General features: G+C 36.6%; 1 protein-coding gene across 10 annotated transcripts in view; it reads left to right on the top strand.

Moving 5' to 3' along the window:
* BMPR1B (bone morphogenetic protein receptor type 1B) overlaps positions 1 to 21,434 on the top strand; it is a 448,576-nt gene that overhangs the window by 267,995 nt on the left and 159,147 nt on the right. For 4 of the 10 annotated variants that reach the window (XM_027544030.1, XM_027544029.1, XM_027544028.1 and 1 more), the window contains exon 1: positions 7,237 to 7,455. The gene's annotated coding sequence lies outside the window, so the exon portion shown is untranslated. Of the gene's footprint in view, positions 1 to 7,234; positions 7,456 to 21,434 lie in introns of those variants that run through there. The other 6 variants (XM_027544024.1, XM_027544025.1, XM_027544040.1 and 3 more) reach the window with 3 other exon arrangements.

Here is a 21,434-nt window from a genome sequence, read left to right as displayed (position 1 = left end):
CATGGAAGATCTGTGATCTATTTGTAGTTAATTTTTGTGAAGGGTGTAAGATCTGTGTCCAGATTCAATTTTTTGCCTATGGATGTCCAGTTGTTCCAGCACCATTTGTTGAAAAGATTGTCTTTGCTTTATGGTTTTGCCTCTCCTCCTTGTCAAAGATTAGTTGACTTTACTTAAGTGAGTCTATTTCTGTGCTTTCTGTTGTGCCATCGATTTCTTTTCTTTCTCCAATATCACACTGTCGTGATTACTACAGCTTTATAGTCAGCCTTGATGTTACTGTCAGTCTTTCATCGTTGTTCTTACTTATTGTTGTTGGCTATTCTAGGTCTTTATCCTCTCTGTGTGAACTTTAGTATGAGTTTGTTAATATCCAAAAAGATGGATTTTGGTGGAGATTACATTGAATCTATAAATAAAGTTGGGAAGAACTGATATTTTGGTAGTGTTAAGTCTGCACACCTTTGACTTTATGTAGTCCTTACCCTTCAGTCAAATCAAAGACAAAACCCTTCAGGCTATTTTTTATAAGGCATATCAATCATTTTAATTTTGTCCACTGATTAATTTCTTCATCTCATCTTCTTGCTACCCTTTAAAACTCAAAATTCTAGGAGTTTCCTGAGAGAACTGTATGATAAGGCTTTAATTCCTTACTGACTTCCTGAGGGTACAGTGTAGTCCTCTTCCTTGCTTAGCCTTGGCTGCCTCTGTTTAAGTAACTGATAGAAAGACAGTATGTCGTACTATAGTCCAGTCAGACAGGTGTGACCTGAATCCCAGATCTACTGATTATTAGTTGTATGGCTTCAGACAAGTCACTTTATAACCCCAAGACTCATTGTCTTTTTCTTGAAAAAGGCAAAAGCATACTCATCTGTCAGAGTTTTAGTGTTAGAGATAGTTCTATAGTTTCTATTAGGCAATAATCACTCAATAATATTCTCTTTTAGACCACATGCTTCAGGAAGTCAAGAGACTTAACTAAAGTCCCTAATTTTCATTAGGGCTCTCTCTTTGTGATGATTCTGTTTTGCCAAATGTGTAATGTCATGTATCTACCATTACAGTGTCAAAATAAAGCCAAAACACGTAGCTTCTCTGCCCTAAAATTCCCTGTGCTCCATCTGCTCATTCCCCCTCCCCACCCAAACCCTATAGCCTTTTCAGACTAGCTTCTTTCACTTAGCAATTGAATAAATGGTTTTAATGGAGTGAGTGTCCAGAGTCTTAACTTTTACACACTAATTTCTCTTAATATTGATTTAGCTCAGAACAATGCTTTATTCACAGCAGTCTCTCTTTAACTTTACAAAAGAAAGATGTATACTTGCTGCTGCTGCTGCTAAGTAGCTTCAGTCATTTCCGACTCTGTGTGACCCCATAGACAGCAGCCCACTAGGCTCCTCTGATCCCTGGGATTCTCCAGGCAAGAATACTGGAGTGGGTTGCCATTTCCTTCTCCAATGCATGAAAATGAAAAGTGAAAGCAAAAAAAAAAAAGTGAAAGTTGCTCAGTGCCCGACTCTTAGCAACCCCATGGACTGCAGTCTACCAGGCTCCTCTGTCCATGGGATTTTCTGGGCAAGAGTACTAGAGTGGATTGCCATTGCCTTCTCTGGCATATACCTATCCATCCCAAATCATACTATGGTGCATTGTAGCTAAGATCATAGAAAACTTAGCAATTAAACAATTTAAATTAATGTCTTAGGTTTTTTTTGTGGAAAAGTAAGAATTTTTTTGTTGTTGCGGAGAGGTTTAGGGTGAAAAATGAAAGAATTTTAGTTACAAAATACATTATGTAAGAATTCTCCGAGGAAGTGAGATGGAAATAAAGGTTGATAAAATAGTAATATAAAATTTTCAGCTTGAAAGAAGAGTCTATTCATGTATTTTTAAAATGCATAACAATTTTATGACCCTGAATTTAGGTTCTATTGCATATTCTTAAAATAGTTGATAGAAGTTTTATTTTAAAATGTTTAAAATGTCAGTATTTCCAATAGAGTGGAAATTAAATTCTTTTCAAGTACATATTTTACCACAGGTGAAAAATTGTAGGCATTAACTTGATAATGTGTTAATGGTTACATATTTTTCAAAATTCTTTTAAGGGTCTGTGAATAAAAATAGTTGAAGACTACTCACCTACTATATAAAACCCAGTTTTTTAACCTGGTATATATAACCCTTCATCACCTTTCTCCTTCTAGTCCCCCTTTTTTTTTTTTTTTTGTCATTTAACCATTTCCTGCTTTACATTCTGTGCTCCAGTAAAAGAAAACTTAAAAATTCCATATCATTTTTTTCTTGCCTCCTTGTTTTCATTGTGTTATTCCTTCTCATCTTTGTCTCATTGCTGTCTATTCATTCTTTTTTTAAAATTTTTTATTGGAGTGTATCTGATTTAGTATGTTGTTAGTTTCAGGTGTACAACAAAGGAAATCAGTTATCCATATACATATATCCACTCTTTCCTCTGCTATACACTGTGTTGTTATTACTTTATCTATTTTATATACAGTAGTGAGTATGTGTCAGTCCTAATCTCATCATTTATCTCCCCCTCGTTTTCCTCCGGGTAACCATAAGTTTATTTGCTGCATCTGTGACTCTATTTCTTTTTTGTAATTAAGTTTATTTGCACATTTTTTTTTGTTTAGATTCCACATGTAAGTGATAATAACATTTATTTTTGTCTGTCTGACTTTACTCAGTGTGACTATCTTTACTCAGTGTGACTATCTTTACTCAGTGTGACTCTTTCTTGGTCCCTCTGTGTTGCTGCAAATGGCATTAGTTCATTCTTTTTGTGGCTGAATAATATTCCGTTTATATATGTACCACATCTTCTTTATCCATTCACCTGTTGGTGGACATTTAGTTTTCTTCCATGTCCTGGCTATCATAAAAAGTGCTGCAGTGAACATTAGGGTGCTTGTCTCTTTTTGAATTATGGTTTTCTCCAGGTTTTTGCCCAGCATCTATTTCTGCCTTATTGACTATGCCAAAGCCTTTGACTGTGTGAATCACAATAAACTGTGGAAAATTCTGAAAGAGATGGGAATACCAGACCACCTGATCTGCCTCTTGAGAAATTTGTATGCAGGTCAGGAAGCAACAGTTAGAACTGGACATGGAACAACAGACTGGTTCCAAATAGGAAAAGGAGTACGTCAAGGCTGTATACTGTCACCCTCCTTATTTAACTTATATGCAGAGTACATCATGAGAAACGCTGGGCTGGAAGAAGCACAAGCTGGAATCAAGATTGCCGGGAGAAGTATCAATACCCTCAGATATCAGATGACACCACCCTTATGGCAGAAAGTGAAGAGGAACTAAAAAGCCTCTTGATGAAAGTGAAAGTGGAGAGTGAAAAAGTTGGCTTAAAGCTCAACATTCAGAAAACGAAGATCATGGCATCCGGTCCCATGACTTCATGGGAAATAGATGGGGAAACAGTGGACACAGTGTCAGACTTTATTTTTCTGGGCTCCAAAATCACTGCAGAAGGTGACTGCAGCCATGAAATTAAAAGACGCTTACTCCTTGGAAGGAAAGTTATGACCAACCTAGATAGCATATTCAAAAGCAGAGACATTACTTTGCCAACAAAGGTTCATCTAGTCAGATCAGATCAGATCAGATCAGTCGCTCAGTTGTGTCTGACTCTTTGCGACCCCGTGAATCGCAGCATGCCAGGCCTCCCTGTCCATCACCAACTCCCGGAGTTCACTCAGACTCATGTCCATCGAGTCAGTGATGCCATCCAGCCATCTCATCCTCTGGCGTCCCCTTCTCCTCCTGACCCCAATCCCTCCCAGCATCAGAGTCCTTTCCAATGAGTCAACTCTTCGCATGAGGTGGCCAAAGTACTGGAGTTTCAGCTTTAGCATCATTCCTTCCAAAGAAATCCCAGGGCTGATCTCCTTCAGAATGGACTGGTTGGATCTCCTTGCAGTCCAAGGGACTCTCAAGAGGCTTCTCCAACACCACAGTTCAAAAGCATCAATTCTTTGGCGCTCAGCCTTCTTCACAGTCCAACTCTCACATCCGTACATGACCACAGGAAAAACCATAGCCTTGACTAGACGAACCTTAGTGGTTCCCTTAAATGGTGACTGTGGAGCTGTTAAGATCAGAGTTAACTTGGACTGCAAGGAGATCCAACCAGCCCATTCTAAAGGAAGTCAGTCCTGGGTGTTCATTGGAAGGACTGATGCTAAAGCTGAAACTCCAGTACTTTGGCCACCTCATGCGAACAGTTGACTCACTGGAGAAGACTCTGATGCTGGGAGGGATTGGGGGAAAGAGGAGAAGGGGACGACAGAGGATGAGATGGCTGGATGGCATCACTAACTCGATGGACGTGAGTCTGAGTGAACTCCGGGAGTTGGTGATGGACAGGGAGGCCTGGCGTGCTGCAATTCACGGGGTCGCAAAGAGTCGGACACGACTGAGCGACTGATCTGATCTGATGAAGATTGCTGGATTATATAGTAGCTCTCTTTTCAGTTTTTTAAGGACGCTCCTTATTTTTCTCCTTAGTGCCTATACCAATAGCATTGGCATATATACATTGGGAATATACAGTCCTATCCCCAGTGCAAGGGTTCCCTTTTCTCCGTATCCTCTCCAGCATTTATTGTTTGTAGACTTTTTTGACAGTGGGTGATCTGACTTGTGTGAAGTGATACTTCACTGTAGTTTTGATTTGCATTTCTCCCTAAGTTAGTGATGTTGAGCATCTTTTCATGTACTTTTTGGCTATCTATATGTCTTCTTTGGAAAAATACCTGTTTCAGTGTTCCACCCATTTTTTTGATTGGATTTATTTTTTTTTTTTTATGTTAAGCTGCATGAGCTGTTTGTATATTTTGGAGATTAATCCCTTGCCTGTCGCTTCATTTGTAAGTATTTTCTTACATTTCCAGGGTTGTCTTTTTGTTTATGGTTTCCTTTGTTGTGCAAATCTTTTAAGTTTAATTAGACCTTGTTTGTTTTATTTTTGTTTTTATTTCCATTAGTCTAGGAGGTGGATTGAAAAAGATCTTGGTACTGTTTGTCAAGTAGTGTTCTCCCTGTGTTCTCCTTTGATAGTTTTATAGTATCTGGCCTTACTTTAAAGACTTATTTAGGTCTTTAATCCATTTTGAGTATATTTTTGTAAATGGCATTAGTGACTGTTCTAATTTCATTCTTTTACACATAGCTGTCCAGTTTTCCCAGCACTGTTTATTGGAGAGACTGTCTTTTCTCCATTGTACATTCTTGTCTCCTTCGTCATACATTAGGTGATCGTAGGTGTGTGGTTTTATCTCTGGACTTTCTAGAAATTTTGTTCCATTGATCTATATTTCTCTTTTTGTGCCAGTACCATATGGTTTTGATAACTGTAGTTTTGTACTATAGTCTGAATTCAGGGAGTCTGATTTCTCTGCCTTCATTTTTCTTTCTTCAGTTTGCTTTGGCTATTTGGGGTATTTTGTGTTTCCATACAAATTAAAAGCTTTTTGTTCTAATTTTATGAAAAATGCCATTGGTAATTTGGCAGGGATTGAATTGAATCTGTACATTGTTTTGAATAGTAGAGTCATTTTGACAGTATTGATTCTCCTAATCAAAAAATGTGGTATTTCTCTCCATCTGTTTGTGTCACCTTTAAAGTCTTGATTGAGGAATTTCCTGTGTCCCCTCACTTCATACTGGCTCAGATTCTCATGTGCCAGGAACCCCTGCTGCCCTCCTAGTTTGCACCACTGTATTAACATGCTGTTTTGTCATTATTGGCGCCCCCCAATCCCTGCCGTGAGATTGGACTGAAAAGGCTCAGAGTAGGAACTGTGTTTCATCTTGGGCTCCTCAGCACCTAACCGAGGGGTTACCTAACTCCTCAGCACCTAACATACACCTCTCCTGGTATTAAGTTAATTTATTGGGTAAATATTGATTATTAAATGAAGCAAGAAAAAGTAGATTTCAACTGTTAGAAAGCTAATTCTTGTATATAACTTTTTCGTAGGGGTTGTCAATTACACTGTTAAAGACTATTTTTGTTTTATTCTGGTTATTTCTCTAGCTGTAATGTTTACATTTACTGATAAGGCTTTTGGTAAGATTTCATGTGAAAATCAGGGTTTGAACCTAAAAATGAATTTAGGAACCTTTTTTAGTAGAAGGAGCACAACTTTGTGAGCAATAGAGCAAGGGCTTCTGGTTTCAGCCCTGCCACAAACTTGCCATGTGATTGTGTAAATTAACCAGGCTGGAGGTGACTTTTCTCATCTATTAAATGAGTGAGTGACCAGATAGTTCTTAAATTTCCTTTACTCTTTATTTAATCGAGATGACATTTCAATTAGGTAAACATATGATTAGTCTCGACAAGAAGAGTAAAAATATATGCTTACTTTATTTTCTAATTATTCATACTGTGGACATAATATGTGGGACAGTAGATGATGGTGACCTTGTTTATATAACCTACAAATTATATAGTCATGGGTTAGATTTTATCCTTAATTAAAAAAATAAAATTTAAATTGTCATCATTGAAAATCTAGAAGTATTTCATATGTTGATTCATATAATTTCCAGATTATATTTTAGCCTCTTTCAGAAAGTACTTAATTTGATCTGATTAATATTATTATACTTTCCTGTGCACTTCAATCAGTCTAGAAATGAATTTATTCATGTTGAAACATTTCTTTGTGGTCAGTTAGTCAGTGCAGCCTTATTCAATGAGGAGCAATATTAAAAACAATTGCAAAAACGCTCTCCTACGTCTTTTGGTTATTCATAGTATGTAGTAATTCAGTTTTATAAAGCCTGATTAAATGACATTAAGGTATGACTTTTATAAAGGGTTTGAAATTATATTGTTTGGCCAAAACAAAGGCAGTATTTCCTTTCTTGGCTTCTACTCCATCCAGCCCCCCTCTCCTCCACCTGCTTGAGGAAAACTGTATTTCTTCAGACAAACCTCATAATTGCCCTTCTGTGCCTGATTTGGGCCTCAGGAAAGGCCCATAGCATCTGTAAAGCTGGCAGAAAAATGGTATTTCCAGGCAGGCACAGGGTTGCTGGGTAGTGAGCCAATCCACAGCTTTGTCTGAGCAGCTGAGAACTTTGCTGGAGTATTACCACGGTGTTCAGTAACACGGACCTGTGCCATGAGCAAGTAAAGCACTGAGCAAGTGTCAGGGTCAATATTTATAGACCACTACGTAGCTGCCTTGCAGAGAGAGAAAACGAGAAAGAAACACGCACGCAGAGGGCAGGGAAAGAAAGACTGTACGGGAGGGAACTCTAATTTCCCATTTTTGTCTTAAAACATTCTTTTTGATTGTCAGGTTCAAACTTCTGCTGCATCACAACCATTTTCCGTTGAGCTATGACAAGAGAGGATACAAAAAGTTAAACAAGTGAGCCTGTCATACATAGAAGGTAAGTAATTAGCCAGCTCAGTCTTGCTTTTGCTCGTAAACGCCATCTCCCTTTTGGCTGCTCTACATCAGTAAGCAAAGGGCTGTGTGACATGTTAAAGCTAATGAGGAAAGGCTGCCTGCTGGTTGAGAGTGTTCTTGGTGGCAGTATACTTTTGTGTTCTGCTCTTCAGAATGTTGTGTAGGTTCAAAATGCACTATAGTGTCGTGGGTGGTGGGAATGGCTCTTCAACACTGATTCCGTGGTGTATCCTGTCAGTAAATTTCTGTGTCTTCATTCTCTCATACTTGAAGTCTTCTGATTGGTAAATTTGTGTTTATTTTTTATATTGGTATTGAAACATGATTATTAATAAGTTTATAGTGGATGCTGGTTTAGAAATGGAATAGGGGAAAAATTCAGATGAATGGTTGAAGATTTTGTTGACTTTGTGAAAATGTGTAGACTGTGAATGTGAGATGTGAGAAACATAAGGTCTTTTTGAAAGAAATCCAGTGTCCATTCGGCAGTGCATTAAAATGAAATAATGACTACTTCTGGGAACAGAGAAAAGTGGGAGTGATGAAAAGTCAGAACAGGCTTCTTAATCCAAGATGCAAAGAACTCAGTGTTTAGGAGAATTTCTCTGCTTGTTAAGTGATGTGCTAGATTGGGTCCTCACAAAATGTGGTTCATTACTAAAGACATTAAGTTAACATCCCCTGCTCCACATCACTGTTTTTTCTTTTTATCCCCCTTTCATCACAGGCAGCACTTGGACACGTGATTCTCTATGTGACTATAGTGCTTTTGTCTATTCAGTTATCATCATTGTTTTGCATATCCCAGATTGACATTAAAAGCGGTGTTGCTAAAGGGGACAGAAAGTACTTGGTTTCTATGTGTTTTCTGATTTAGGACACCCATGAATTGATACACTTGTGTTTTATGTCTACTGCACATGATTTGGAAAGTAATATGTTGCTTTGCTGTAGGTTTGGCATTAACTAGATGAAGTTTGTCAACCGACAGATCGAAAATTTCCCTGTAGCTTTTTTAGTTGTGGAGTAACACTAGTGTGGTATTTAAAAATGTTAGGTTGGATGATAGATGGTGATTACTCTTCCAAAGATTTTTTGTATTACATAAGTATTTGTATTACATATTAAATTAAAAACAAAACATGAATGCTGCAGTAGAGCTTAAACTGCAAACCAATAGAGATACAAGAAAAAGCTAATACTCTGGATAGGGAGATACAAGAAAAATCTAATACTCTGGATAGGCTTTGTATTAGAGTTAATATTCAGGAACCAACTCATTCTAAAACTGGATAAACTTATGTCCAAAACAGTAGGTGGAATATCTTAAGTAAATATCTTAAAATGAAGCCAATAGTTGTAGAATATCATTGCTGTTGAATCACATAAAATTTAAAAAATAATGCAAAATGCTTCAAAATCAGTTTTACTAATTCAGATGTGCTTTAAGGCTAACCTGATATCTAAAGTTAAACTGTATTTGACTTTCATTTAGTGCTTGTTTTAGCCTCTGCAACAAGCTTTTTTTTTTTTTTTTTTTTTTTGACTTTTTAAGGTATTGGCTCTCCTTTTATTAATGGGTTTCTGTAGACTTGTTTATTTTGAAAATGCAACCATGGTTGATTTAGAATGGGTGTTTCTCAAAATTTTCTTTGCTAATACATTTGGGTAATAACTCTTGATCAAGATTGTAATTTCAGTTCTTTAATATCTTTTACTCATTCATTTTATAAGTTACATAAATAACATATTCAATCAGTGATAATTGACTTCTTAAGCCTTTTAAAATTTGTTTTATTTTTATTTGTTATGGTATCTTGTTTCTGAAGTACCCTATGGAAACTTTGGTTAGAAAGCAAGCTAACAAAACTACTACAATAAAATAAAGTTTTCCCTTTAATCAAAAGAGGAAATAGAAAAGTGTGGTATAGATTGACAGTGTCTAAGATGGGATATATATGGTTGAAGGCTGGTTGAGCATTTTAAAACTTGAAACACTACTCAATATTATTTTTTAATGTCAACCCTAATATTGGTTATTTGTCATATTTGTAAATAACATTCCATACTTAAGTAAAAGCGTTAGTCACTCAGTCGTGTCCAACTCTTTGTGACTCCATGGACTGTAGCCCACCAGGCTCCTCTGTCCATGGAATTCTCCAGGCAAGAATACTGGCGTGGTTAGCCATTCCCTTCTCCAGGGGATCTTCCTGACCCATGGATTGAACCCAGGTCTCCCACATTGCAGGTAGATTCTTTACCATCTGAGCCACCAGCCACCGTGAAATGGGGAAGCATTTCATACATAGACATATTATAAAAATGGATAGGATCTTTTGCATCATGTTTGGACTATCTGCTGAAGTAAAGTTAGTGAATTTAGCTTGAAATGTTAATGTTGGCCTCCTCTCACTGCCCCTGTCATTTGCTGTACTCCTAGTCCATATGCTGTACTATCCTTAGAGGGATCCATCTCCCACCATGAAGAACTCTCTACTTTTCTTGCTAAAGCCCTCTCATCCCTGGCCCTCTTTTGCTCATAGATAGAGGTCAGGCTTCTTGGCACAGTGAGTCCCTTCTTGAAGAGTCCCTTCTGATCTGGCTGCTACTTTTGTTCTGTATTCGTCTTTTGATGTTAGTTCTGGGCTGTTTTCCACATCTCTCTTTTGAGAGTATTCCTTCTCCCTCTGCTTATATTTCTAAAGCAATCCATGCTGTTTTACTCCTTTCTGGAATTGTTTATGTTGCTTCTTCTGTCATGAAACACCCTCTTCCTGGTCTTTGCCTTTCAGGCTTAATGAAGTTATCCCTTCCCAGATGCCCTGCTGGTCCACTGTCAGCCTCTATGGTCTGGTCTCCTGTTCAGACCATGGCCTCGGCACTTCTGCAAAGTCGATGATACACTGTTTTGTCTTCCCATATGAGTTTGTGAGCTATGTACATAGCCAGGTTTTAAAATTTTATTTATTTAATTTTTGTAGCAGGATTAAAGTTTATTCCACTTTTTCTTACAGCACAAAACTTAAAAACAGTATTATTTAGCATTTAATGTACATGAACTAGGAAAATATGAGAATCCCAGATGTCAAATGTATTATTACATTGTGGGAAGAATGACCTCAAATTTATAAAAATGCACAAAGCATTAGTCTTCCTCCTTTACTGCTTAGAAAGATATGATTGTTTCTCAATTTACAAAGAAGAATCAGGACAGTTTAAATTATTAAAAATTTTGCATACAGAACACTGGAGTTGCTTATGTAGGAGGGCATTCTCACCAGCTTCTTCTATACACAATTGAATATATAATTTTGTATGATTTTAAATGAATTCTTTTGTGTTCTTCCAAGACCTAACGTAAAACAGATACTCAAGAACTTGAACTAAGGAAAAACTTTATCAAATTTATTTTAAACCCACTTTTCTTTATAGAGTTTATTTTAATGTAATTTAAAACCTTGGTTAACTGGATTGAAGGAAAAGCCTTTTATGAAGTTGGTAAATGCTTTTGAAACAGTAGCAATACTTAAATTTGTTTCTCTCCCAGCAATTATAGTAGGGCATATTCATCCATGCAAGTAGATATTTTTTGAACTAATAACCTATTTGAATGACATTCAAAATTATCTTGGTTAGCACATACAAATTCAGGATATATAGCCTGCAGATACTTAATTAATTTCATGAAATCTATCAACAAAATCAGCTAGTTGCTGCACTCCTATGAATTGCTGTGATAAATTAAGTGATGCTGTGGCAAATTGAAGACAGAGTTATACCTTCCAAAAGGTCCAGAGAGAGTTTCAGGAGAGAATGGGTCCATCCTCATGTATATTAAAAAATTACAGAGTGGAATGACTCTTCAATGTTACCAATAAAGTTACACCTTCTAATTTTATTTCCTCTTGTAGAGAAAGTTAAGGATTTAAGGAAGTAATAGAAAATCATGACTTAAAATTTCTCTAAACTGAAAGGTGATACTTCATTTCAGTCAGAAGAATTTGCCCCTCAAAATAGAAATGTTCAAAGAAAAGGATGGCAATGTTTAAAAAAGTAGTTGAAAAATAGCATCTGTTTCTTTGAGCTCAGATAGTGAATAAAATTTTATTTTCTCTTTAATTGTGTTTTATTTTCCCACCATACATAAAATATTTACTTTGTATGTGAAATAATTTGTGTGCCAGAATCAAGGTATAGCTTTATGCACTGTTTAGAATAATTCAAAACTTTCCTTATTTTAGTTATTTTTACTTCTCTGTGTGCTCTACTAGTGTTTCCACTGCAGTTGAAGTCTGATAAACCTCTCCCAGCTGTTGAATATGACTCTTGCATTTGTTTAACCTTGAATTGTATCTGTCTTAGGAATGAAAACAAGATTGGGTATTTTCACAGGAAATATTGGTAGCTTTTTAATTTGCTTGGTATGGACCATAATTCAATCTGTAATTTTTCTTCAGATTTATTTTGCCCACACAACTACCTTGTAGTTAATTAAGTAGGTATGATAAGGTATATTATCAAAGAGTTATAGGTATCTTACTGACTTATCAAGTGATAAAAACATTGTAAAATAGGAAGAGCAGAAGTTATTGTGGTCATGGATTTAGGAATGTACCTTGTTTCCATCAGCCAGTGATGAGAAAAACCTGTTTGCTTCAATATTAAAAAAATTACAGCAAAAACAAATGAAGGCAAAGAAAATACCATTACTACCACCAGCAAGAAGTCAAAAAAGCATAGAAAATTTTGCTAAAACAATTAAATTTTTATTCTTATTAGCAGGTTAGCTTGCTAGTCATTTTCTTTGTATAGCTATGCACGGCATAGAATTCACAGAATGTGAGAGGACAAAAATGAATTAATCATTAAAGTAGAAACTTCAAAAACTACTTCTTTAACTTTTATTTTATAGAGAAGAACAAATGTTGTACTAAGTGGCAGTGTAGTTTGCCAGACATCAGCTTTTAAAGTAGCTAGTTAGGATTTTGATTTAAAAAAAAATGTAAGGCCAGTATTTTATCACTGTGACTTTCCCCATCTGTTTATAATTGCCCTTTTTATTCTGTGTATTAGATGTAAAGCCTAATTTGTTGTATCTCTGAGTTTTGTCATGTATTCAGACTCCTTTGCATTATTTCACAACTCCTGAAAGTTAAAGCCAGTAATTATTGCTCCCAACTGAGATGGAGGTCTTTTCTACTCATAATCATAGTTAAACATATTTATTTTTAAATAACAGAAACTCTTTTTCTGGCTTCCCTGATTTCTCCCACTCTGTTTGGTAGTAGTTAGATTTACGCCCTCACAAACATTCTCTTTTTCATTAGGATATGGCAGATAGTCCTGAAGCAAAAGACAGAAACTGCAGAAACAAATTTAATACTTTCATTATATCTTAGTTTCTAATAGGGAATATATAGTTATATATTGTTTTATAGCTTTAAAATGACCATTATATTTACAGCTGGAAAATTATTGAAAATGAAAATCGAAGAACCAAATGTACTTTTCTAGATTATATAGACTTTCATCTTAGAGTCTTAAAAAATATAAATAATTAAAGGGTCAGAGAGGAGTAAAACAAGCTTGTTTTGTACATCTCATCTTCTTTTAAGACTTTGCTTCTCTATTCCTGTCCCCACCATCCCCGAAGGAACTGGAGCTCTTCAATTCTTTCCATTCTCATTTCTGGAAACAGTTGCTTGTACTGAAAGATGAAAATGTTTTTGAGCAAGTCACTGGAGGCTTGTCTCAGCCTCAGCCTATGATTTCTATACCTTCTTCTATTCTTCTCCCTCAGTTAAGTGACCTGCTGTACCCAACCTTTCCAGTAAATGAAAATAGTCTGACTATTCTCCATCCCTTAGTATATATTTTCATTGGATTGATACTTTTCATTTTAAAGATGTATTACCTATCTTCTCAAACTCTTGGTGCTCAGAGATTTATAATTTTAAAATCTTTGCTAATATGATAGAAGAAGGTGATATTTGTGTTTTTAATTACTAGTAAACTTGAGCCTGAGGGGGTTATTAGTTATTAGCATAATATTTTTATCATTTATCTATTTATATAGTTTTTGTTTTTTTTTTCCCCAGAGGCTGTATTTCTCTTATTGGTTTAAAAAGTTTGGGTATTTTTTTAAGTAAAAGAATCATGGTTCTTTAAAGCCCTGTTAGTTGTAACTGTTTTCATAAGCTTCTGATCACTTTAAAATTTTGTTTTCTGTGGTTTGAAATAGGTGTATTGGAAATACCTTTATTAATCCTAATCCGAATGAGTATTTTCTTCATCTCCTTTGAAGCTTAAAATGTTTTTTACAATCCAAATATATGAAAATTATTTTTTAAATATTTTTATGGTTTGTTATTGTTCAGTCTCCCAGTCATGTCTGACCCTTTGCAACCCCATGGACTGCAGCATGCCAGGCCTTTCTGTCCCTCACCGTTTCCTGAAGTTTGCCCAAGTTCATGTCCATTGCATTGGTGATGCCATCCATCCATCTCATCCTATGATGCCCTCTTCTTCATCTGCCCTCAATCTTTCCCAGCATCAGGGACTTTTCCAGTGAGCCACCTGTTTGCATTAGATGACCAAAATCCTGGAGTTTCAACTTCACCATTAGTTCTTCCAATGAGTATTCATGGTTGATTTCCCTTAAGATTGACTGGTTTGGTTTCCTTGCTATCCTAGGGACTCTCAGGAGTCTTCTCCGGTACCACAGTTCGAAGGCATCAGTTCTTCAGCACTCAGCCTTCTTTATGGTCCAGCTTTCACAACTGTACACGACCACTGGGAAGACCATGGCCTTGACTATACAGATCTTTTTTGGCAGAGGAATGTCTCTGCTTTTCAACACACTGTCTAGGTTTGTCATAGTTTTCCTGCCCAGAAGAAAACATCTTCTGATTTCATGGCTGCAGTCACCATCGCAGTGATTTAGATACCAAGAAGAGGAAATCTGTCACTACTTCCAACTTTTCCCCTTCTGTTTGCCATGAAGTAATGGGGCCAGATGCCATGATCTTAGTTTTTTGTAATATTTAGTTTGAAGCCGACTTTCACTCTCCTCCTACACTCTCGTAGAGAGGCTCTTTAGTTCCTCTTCACTTTTCTGCCATTAGAGTGGTATCATTCGCATATCTGAGGTTGTTGATGTTTCTCCTATCTGGATTCCAGCTTGTAACTTAACAAGCCCAGCATTTCTCACAATGTGCTCAGTGTATAGATTAAACAAACAGGGTGACAGCAGACAGCCCTGTCGTACTCCTTTCTCAATCTTGAACCAATCACTTGTTCCATACAGGGTTCTAAGTGTTGCTTCTTGACCTGCATACAGCTTTATCAGGAGTTAGGTAAGATGGTCTGGTATTCCCATGTCTTTAAGAGCTTTCCACAGTTTCTTATGCTGCACACAGTCAAAGGCTTCTGCGTAGCCAATGAAACAGAGGTAGAAGTTTTTCTGGTGTTCCCTTGCTTTCTCTATGATCCAGGGAATCCTGGCAATTTGATCTCTGGTTTCTCTTCCTTTTCTAAACCCAGCTTGGACATCTGAATGTTCTTGGTTAATTCTGTGATTCACAAGGGACTTATTAACTAACCACTTCAATATTTTCAGTCCCCTTTCCCACTTTTTAAATGAAGTTATCTCTTGTGCTCCTTTGATGCAAATTTAAATCTTTATGCTACCTCTCAACTTGTATTGCATTTAAAATTTTGTGTCTAAGAAATGAAATTTCATGTTTATTATTAAGTAAGATTTAAACATTGGAACATGTTAGGGTGTGGTGGGACTTAACTTGGTGTGTGCCTTGAAATTACTGTAGACAGGAGGCTGCATTTATTACTTATGTTAAAGCAGACTTAATAAGAATATGAATCTGTGAGTGAGAAATTATACATTAATAATAGTCACCATTTATCAAGGTTTTCTGGATAATATATCTGGCATTCCACCAAGCATTGTAGCTATGATTTCATTAACTATTATGATTTCCTCATAAGTTGAGTGACTTACTCTGATTTTTTTTCAGGATAAACTGAGACCCCAAGATATAAAGTAGCCTGATGGGTCTCACATAGCTAATAAATGATAGGGCCATGATTTAAACCCAGATCTGACCAAACTCCATCTTTTAAGGAATTATTACCAAATAGAGAAATTATGCTTTTGCCATAAATGTTAAGAGATGCAGGTCTGTGGGGTCAGGTGTTAAGAACCTTCCTGACTTGGGTCAGTCTATGAAGAAATGAACTCAGGAACAATGACTTTCAAAGGACACCAAGGAAATGGGTGATATGAGGAGGCTTTTATTGTTTGGAGTTAGTAATGAAGACACAAGAATCTCAAGGTGGACAGAAATAACTCTGGAATTGAAATCAGCTAAAATCAGTTACATTTTTTAGAACAACTTCAGATTTTAGTACCTGTTGATGCTGGGAGGGATTGGGGGCAGGAGGAGAAGGGGACGACAGAGGATGAGATGGCTGGATGGCATCACTGACTCGATGGACGTGCGTCTCAGTGAACTCCAGGAGTTGGTGAGGGGCAGGGAGGCCTGGCGTGCTGCGATTCATGGGGTCGCAAAGAGTCGGACACGCCTGAGCGACTGATCTGATCTGATTGATTTTTATAATTTTCTTTCATCCAAAGCCAGCTTGCTCACTTCTCCCCCATGTATAAAATACATAGCACCATTCCCTCCCTCACATACCTGCTTGTGACCTCAGCAAGGAAATTGGCACTGGGCCGCCAGGCCAGCAGGACAGACTATTCCATCTGGACCTCTGTTTTTATACTACAAGCTTCATTCAGGGAAGACATGAGTCTCCCTAACTGGCAGCCTTGGCTATCATCTCTATTTTAACCTACTAAGTTAAAAGCCTCCCAGGTGTTGCTGTGGTATTTACAGCAGGAAAGGAAATTCTAGATATTTTAGTATCATTAGAACTCAGTACTTTTGTGCTAACTGGTTTACCTGGAGTAGTGTGAAAGGATAGCTTTATCTGCTGTGAATGAGCTTAAGCGATAAGTACAGTTTGTATATGTTGGAGGCAGGAATTCCTATATAAAAGTTTATACAAAGACGTTTGCTCTCTTATTTGTTTATTATACATTTGGCCATCAGGAAGTAATTTGTTTTCCTCTTAAACTCAAGGCAAACCATTTTGCTTCAAGATAATACAGGATTTTCTTTCTCCCTGGGTCACTCTGCTCTTTGTTGATACATTGGTGTTATTTATGCTAAGATTTACAGTACAGTTTATTGGGGTTTTGTTTGCAGCTCTGCCTTGAACACTTGAAGATAACAACCTTTTAGTTGATAAGCAGGATATTTTTGTATTATTACTTGGAAAGTATGCATTAGTCTATATATGTACTCATTAACAGTTTAAAAAATTCTACATAGGTTATTCATATATTTTTTATTCATCTTTTATAGTTTCCTATTTTTCAGTTCAGTTCAGTTGCTCAGTCGTGTTAGATTCTTTGTGACCCCACAGACTGCAGCATGCCAAGCTTCCCTGTCCATCAGTAACTCCTGGAGTCCACCCAAACCCATGTCCATTGAGTCGGTGATGCCATCCAACCATCTCATCCTCTGTCGTCCCCTTCTCCTCCTGCCCTCAATCTTTCACGGCATCAGGGTCATTTTAAATGAGTCAGCTCTTTGCATGAGGTGACCAAAGTATTGGAGTTTCAACTTCAACATCAGTCCTACCAATGAACACCCAGGACTGATCTCCTTTAGGATGGACTGGTTGGATCTCCTTGCAGTCCAAGGGACTCTTAAGAGTCTTCTCCAACACCACAGTTCAAAAGTGTCAATTCTTTGGCTCTCAGCTTTCTTTATAGTCCAACTCTCACATCCATACATGACTACTGGAAAAACCATAGCTTTGACTGGATGGACCTTTTTTGGTAAAGTAATGTCTCTGCTTTTTAATATGCTGTTTACATTGATCATAGCTTTCCTTCCAAGGAGCAAGCGTCTTTTAATTTCATGGCTGCAGTCACCATTTGCAGTGATTTTGGAGCCCCCCAAAATAAAGTCTCTCACTGTTTCCATTGTTTCCCCATCTGTTTTCCATGAAGTGATGGCACTGGATGCCATGGTATTCAATTTTCTGAATGCTGACTTTAAAGCCAGCTTTTTCACTCTCTTCTTTTACTTTCATCAAAAGGCTCTTTAGTTCTTTTTCACTTTCTGCCTTAAGGGTGGGGTCATTTGCCTATCTGAGGTTATTGATATTTTTCCTGGCACTGTTGATGCCAGCTTGTGCTTCGTTCAGCCCGGCATTTCTCATGATGTACTTTGCATATAAGTTAAATAAGCAGGGTGACAATATGCAGCCTTGATGTACTCCTTTCCCGATTTGGAACCAGTCTGTTGTTCCATGTCCAGTTCTAACTGTTGCTTCTTGACCTGCATACAGATTTCTCAGGAGGCAGGTCAGGTGGTCTGGTATTCCCATCTCTTGATGAATTTTCCACAGTTTGTTGTGATCCACACAGTCAAAGGCTTTGGCATAGTCACTAAAGCAGAAATAGATGTTTTTCTGGATCTCTTGTTTTTTCGATGGTTCAGCAGATGTTGGCAATTTGATCTCTTGTTTCTCTGCCTTTTCTAAATCCAGCTTGAACATCTGGAATGTCACGGTTCACGTACTGTTGAAGCCTGGCTTGGAGAATTTTGAGCAATTACTTTGTTAGAGTGTGAGATGAGTGCAGTTGTGCAGTAGTTTGAAGATTCTTTGGCGTGGCCTTTCCTTGGGATTGGAATGAAAACTGACCTTTTCCAGTCCTATGGTCACTTCTAAGTTTTCCACATTTACTGGCATATTGTTTACAGCACGGTATATAGTTATAATTCCATATATGCTTTCATACATTAATTCTGCAGGTAAATATTGACTTTTTCTCTGTGTGAAATTCACTTCATTGAGTGTCTCTCTTTTTCATTCCTCTCTATACCACTTTTAACTTCAACAGCAATTTAATATATTATTCACAGTAGTATCTTAACTTACTAACCTTGAAATTTATTTCTATCTTTGTTATCAGAGGCTTATTGGCAAATCAAATAGACAAGGAATAATAGAGAAGGAAAGAATGGTGACCTAGGACACACTATTCTACAAAAGTAATTCATGCTTCTTTGAACGTGCAAAAATATTTGTTGAAAATTAGCTAGCATACAATGTGTATGGTCTTTGAGTTGCTCATTAATACTCCACGTGTAATCTTTTAAAATTATTATTGGTAGAAATAGAGAATTACTTAGAATGACTTTTTTTCTTTTACTACATCAGTATAAAGTAGATGGGTACAGCTTTCAGAGCCCAGTGTGAGCTTAAAATAAGACTGCTGAAGTCATGTTTCTTAACTAGCAGAGCCGGTTTTTTGGTCAATTTTAAGCTATTTTTTTTTTTCCCCACTGAAATGTAGTTAATTTACAGTGTTGTGTTAGTTTCTGGTATACAGCAAATTGATTCAGTGATTAAATCACTGGGTCAGATTCTTTCCTATTACAGTTTATTAGAAGATATTGAATATATTAATAGTTCCATGTTCTATACAGTGGAACCTTGTTGTTTATCTATTTTATATATAATAGTTTATATTTGTTAATCCCAAACTCCTAATTTATTTCCACCACCACAGACTTTACCCTTTGGTAACCATAAATTTGTTTTTGATGTCTGTAAGTCTGTTTTTTGTTTTGTATGTTAAGTTCATTTGTATCATTTTTTCTAAGGTTCCACATATAAGTCATAGTATATGATATTTGTCTTTCTCTCTCTGCCTTCATTTAGAATGATAATTTCTAGTTTCATCCATGTTGCTGCAAATGGCATTATTTCATTCTTTTTATGGCTGGGTAATATTCCATTGTGTATATATACTACATGTTCTTTATCCATTCATCCGTTGGTGGACATTTAGGTTGCTTTCATGTCTTGGCTATTGTAAATAGTGCTGCAGTGAACAATTTGAAGCCTTTCTTATACTGCACATTCTCTCTAGTAGAAGAGAAATGAGATGCTTATGCCAACATGACTTTAATTTCTTAATAATCTAAATTGCCTAATATGATTTGCCCAGAAGTTGAGAATCTGTTTTTTTTGTTGTTGTTGTTATTTGTTTCTTAATTTTGGTAAATTTTGATGAGGTATTTTCTGTGATATACCTACTTTTATGATCATTAACTATATATTGTCAGTGGTATAAATTGATGCTTTTAGAGCCATAAAGCATACTGAGATCAAACACTGGTTCACAGATACCATAGGCATGTGGAACTTATGGCATAGCTCTTGTCCTTTGCACTTCTATCCCATACATATTGTGAAAGTGAAAGTCGCTCAGTTATGTCTGACTCTTTGCGACCCCATGAACTGTACAGTCCATGGAATTCTCCAGGCCAGAATACTGGAGTGGGTAACATTTCCCTTCTCCAGGGGATCTTCCCAACCCAGGAATTGAAGTGGGGTCTCCTGCATTGCAGGTGGTTTCTTTACCAAGTGAGGTTTCAGGGAAGCCCATATATACTGTAAAGTGACTCATTTCTACATGTTGAGCAGTTCAACAAACAGGTTGACCTGGGTGACCTGGTGTCCAGCACAGGATCACCTGTCCAGCCGCAAGTCACGCAGGCTGTCAGCCCCCTCTTTATTTCCCACTTTGTCTCTTTATCCCCACCCTGCCTCCCTACTTGTTACTATCTTCCTTTCCCTCTTCCTAGTTAATGACCATATTAAATGATTGATTTTAACTTCAGCATTTCCCTTCCCTTCCATCTTTCATCTATTTCCAATTATTTCAGAAAATATATTTTGTGTAATTTTAAGAAAACATTTCCAGTTTTAAGATAAATATTAATGCCTGGAAGTAAGAGAAACTTGTATCATAAAATGATATTTTTATTTTTAAAATGATATTTCACAATTTCCATAAAGTCATTTACTCTCTGGTGTTATAATTAATAATAACTTGGTCAATGTTTTGCCATGAATATTTGTGTTTATCCTAATTTCATTCAGCCCTTATAATAATTCTGGGAGATGGTTATTTTTATCCTGTACTTAAGATGAGGAAATGGAAATCCGAAATTAAATAGTGACTTAGGTACAATCATGCCTGTGATCACACAGTTTGGAAAGTAGGACACGTAGGATTAGAACCCAGTTCTTTCTGACTCGGGAAGCTTTATAGTATGATGTCTCACTTTCTTTTAAAATAGACAGTTTCACTTTCCTTCTCCTGCACATGTCTACAGTTTGAAAAGTAGTGCATCAGTGCAGATGGCTTCCCAGGGTAACGGAGGTCCAAGTCAGAGGGCAGCCAGATCATAAGGAGGACTGGCTCTCTTAATAGTTAGCAACAGGAAGAGAAAATCTCATTTTTAAATATATTATTTTTGTTTAATTCCGTGTTTTTCTCACTTTTGTAACTCCATCAAGGTTTCTTTATGTAAAGGGAAAGCAAAACAAGTTCTTAGAAAACTATAATCTTCCAAATACATCAGTGCCATGGTTTAGCATGTTGTTGAGGCAGGTCAAAGTTTCATCTGTAGACTATACATTCTCGATTTCAACTGAATTCTAGTAGACTTGCTTAGTTTTAAATCACACTGATATGGCATGGATTTTTAAATCACACCATTATGAAAATAGATATTTTCAGATTATTTGGAGATGAGTTATATTGCTTGTATAGATTAACTTTGTGTTGCTCTACTTTTCAGGAACTTTATTAGAAATTATGTGGGGTAGGAAATAACATTCAACCAATAAATTTTAACTTTAGTTGAAACTATTTTTTAAAGACTGGATATTGAAAAAACTAAAACTATAGATAAAGCTGACTTTTAGGAATTACCTGTTGATTTTTTTTTCATGACTTATGAAAAAACCTATTTGGAAGATATAATTTAAGGTTATTACATAATATAACTT

Source organism: Bos indicus x Bos taurus, chromosome 6, assembly GCF_003369695.1.
Source record: "Bos indicus x Bos taurus breed Angus x Brahman F1 hybrid chromosome 6, Bos_hybrid_MaternalHap_v2.0, whole genome shotgun sequence".
In the NCBI taxonomy this organism is placed as follows: Eukaryota; Metazoa; Chordata; class Mammalia; order Artiodactyla; family Bovidae; genus Bos; species Bos indicus x Bos taurus.
This window is presented reverse-complemented; position numbering and strand designations above follow the sequence as displayed.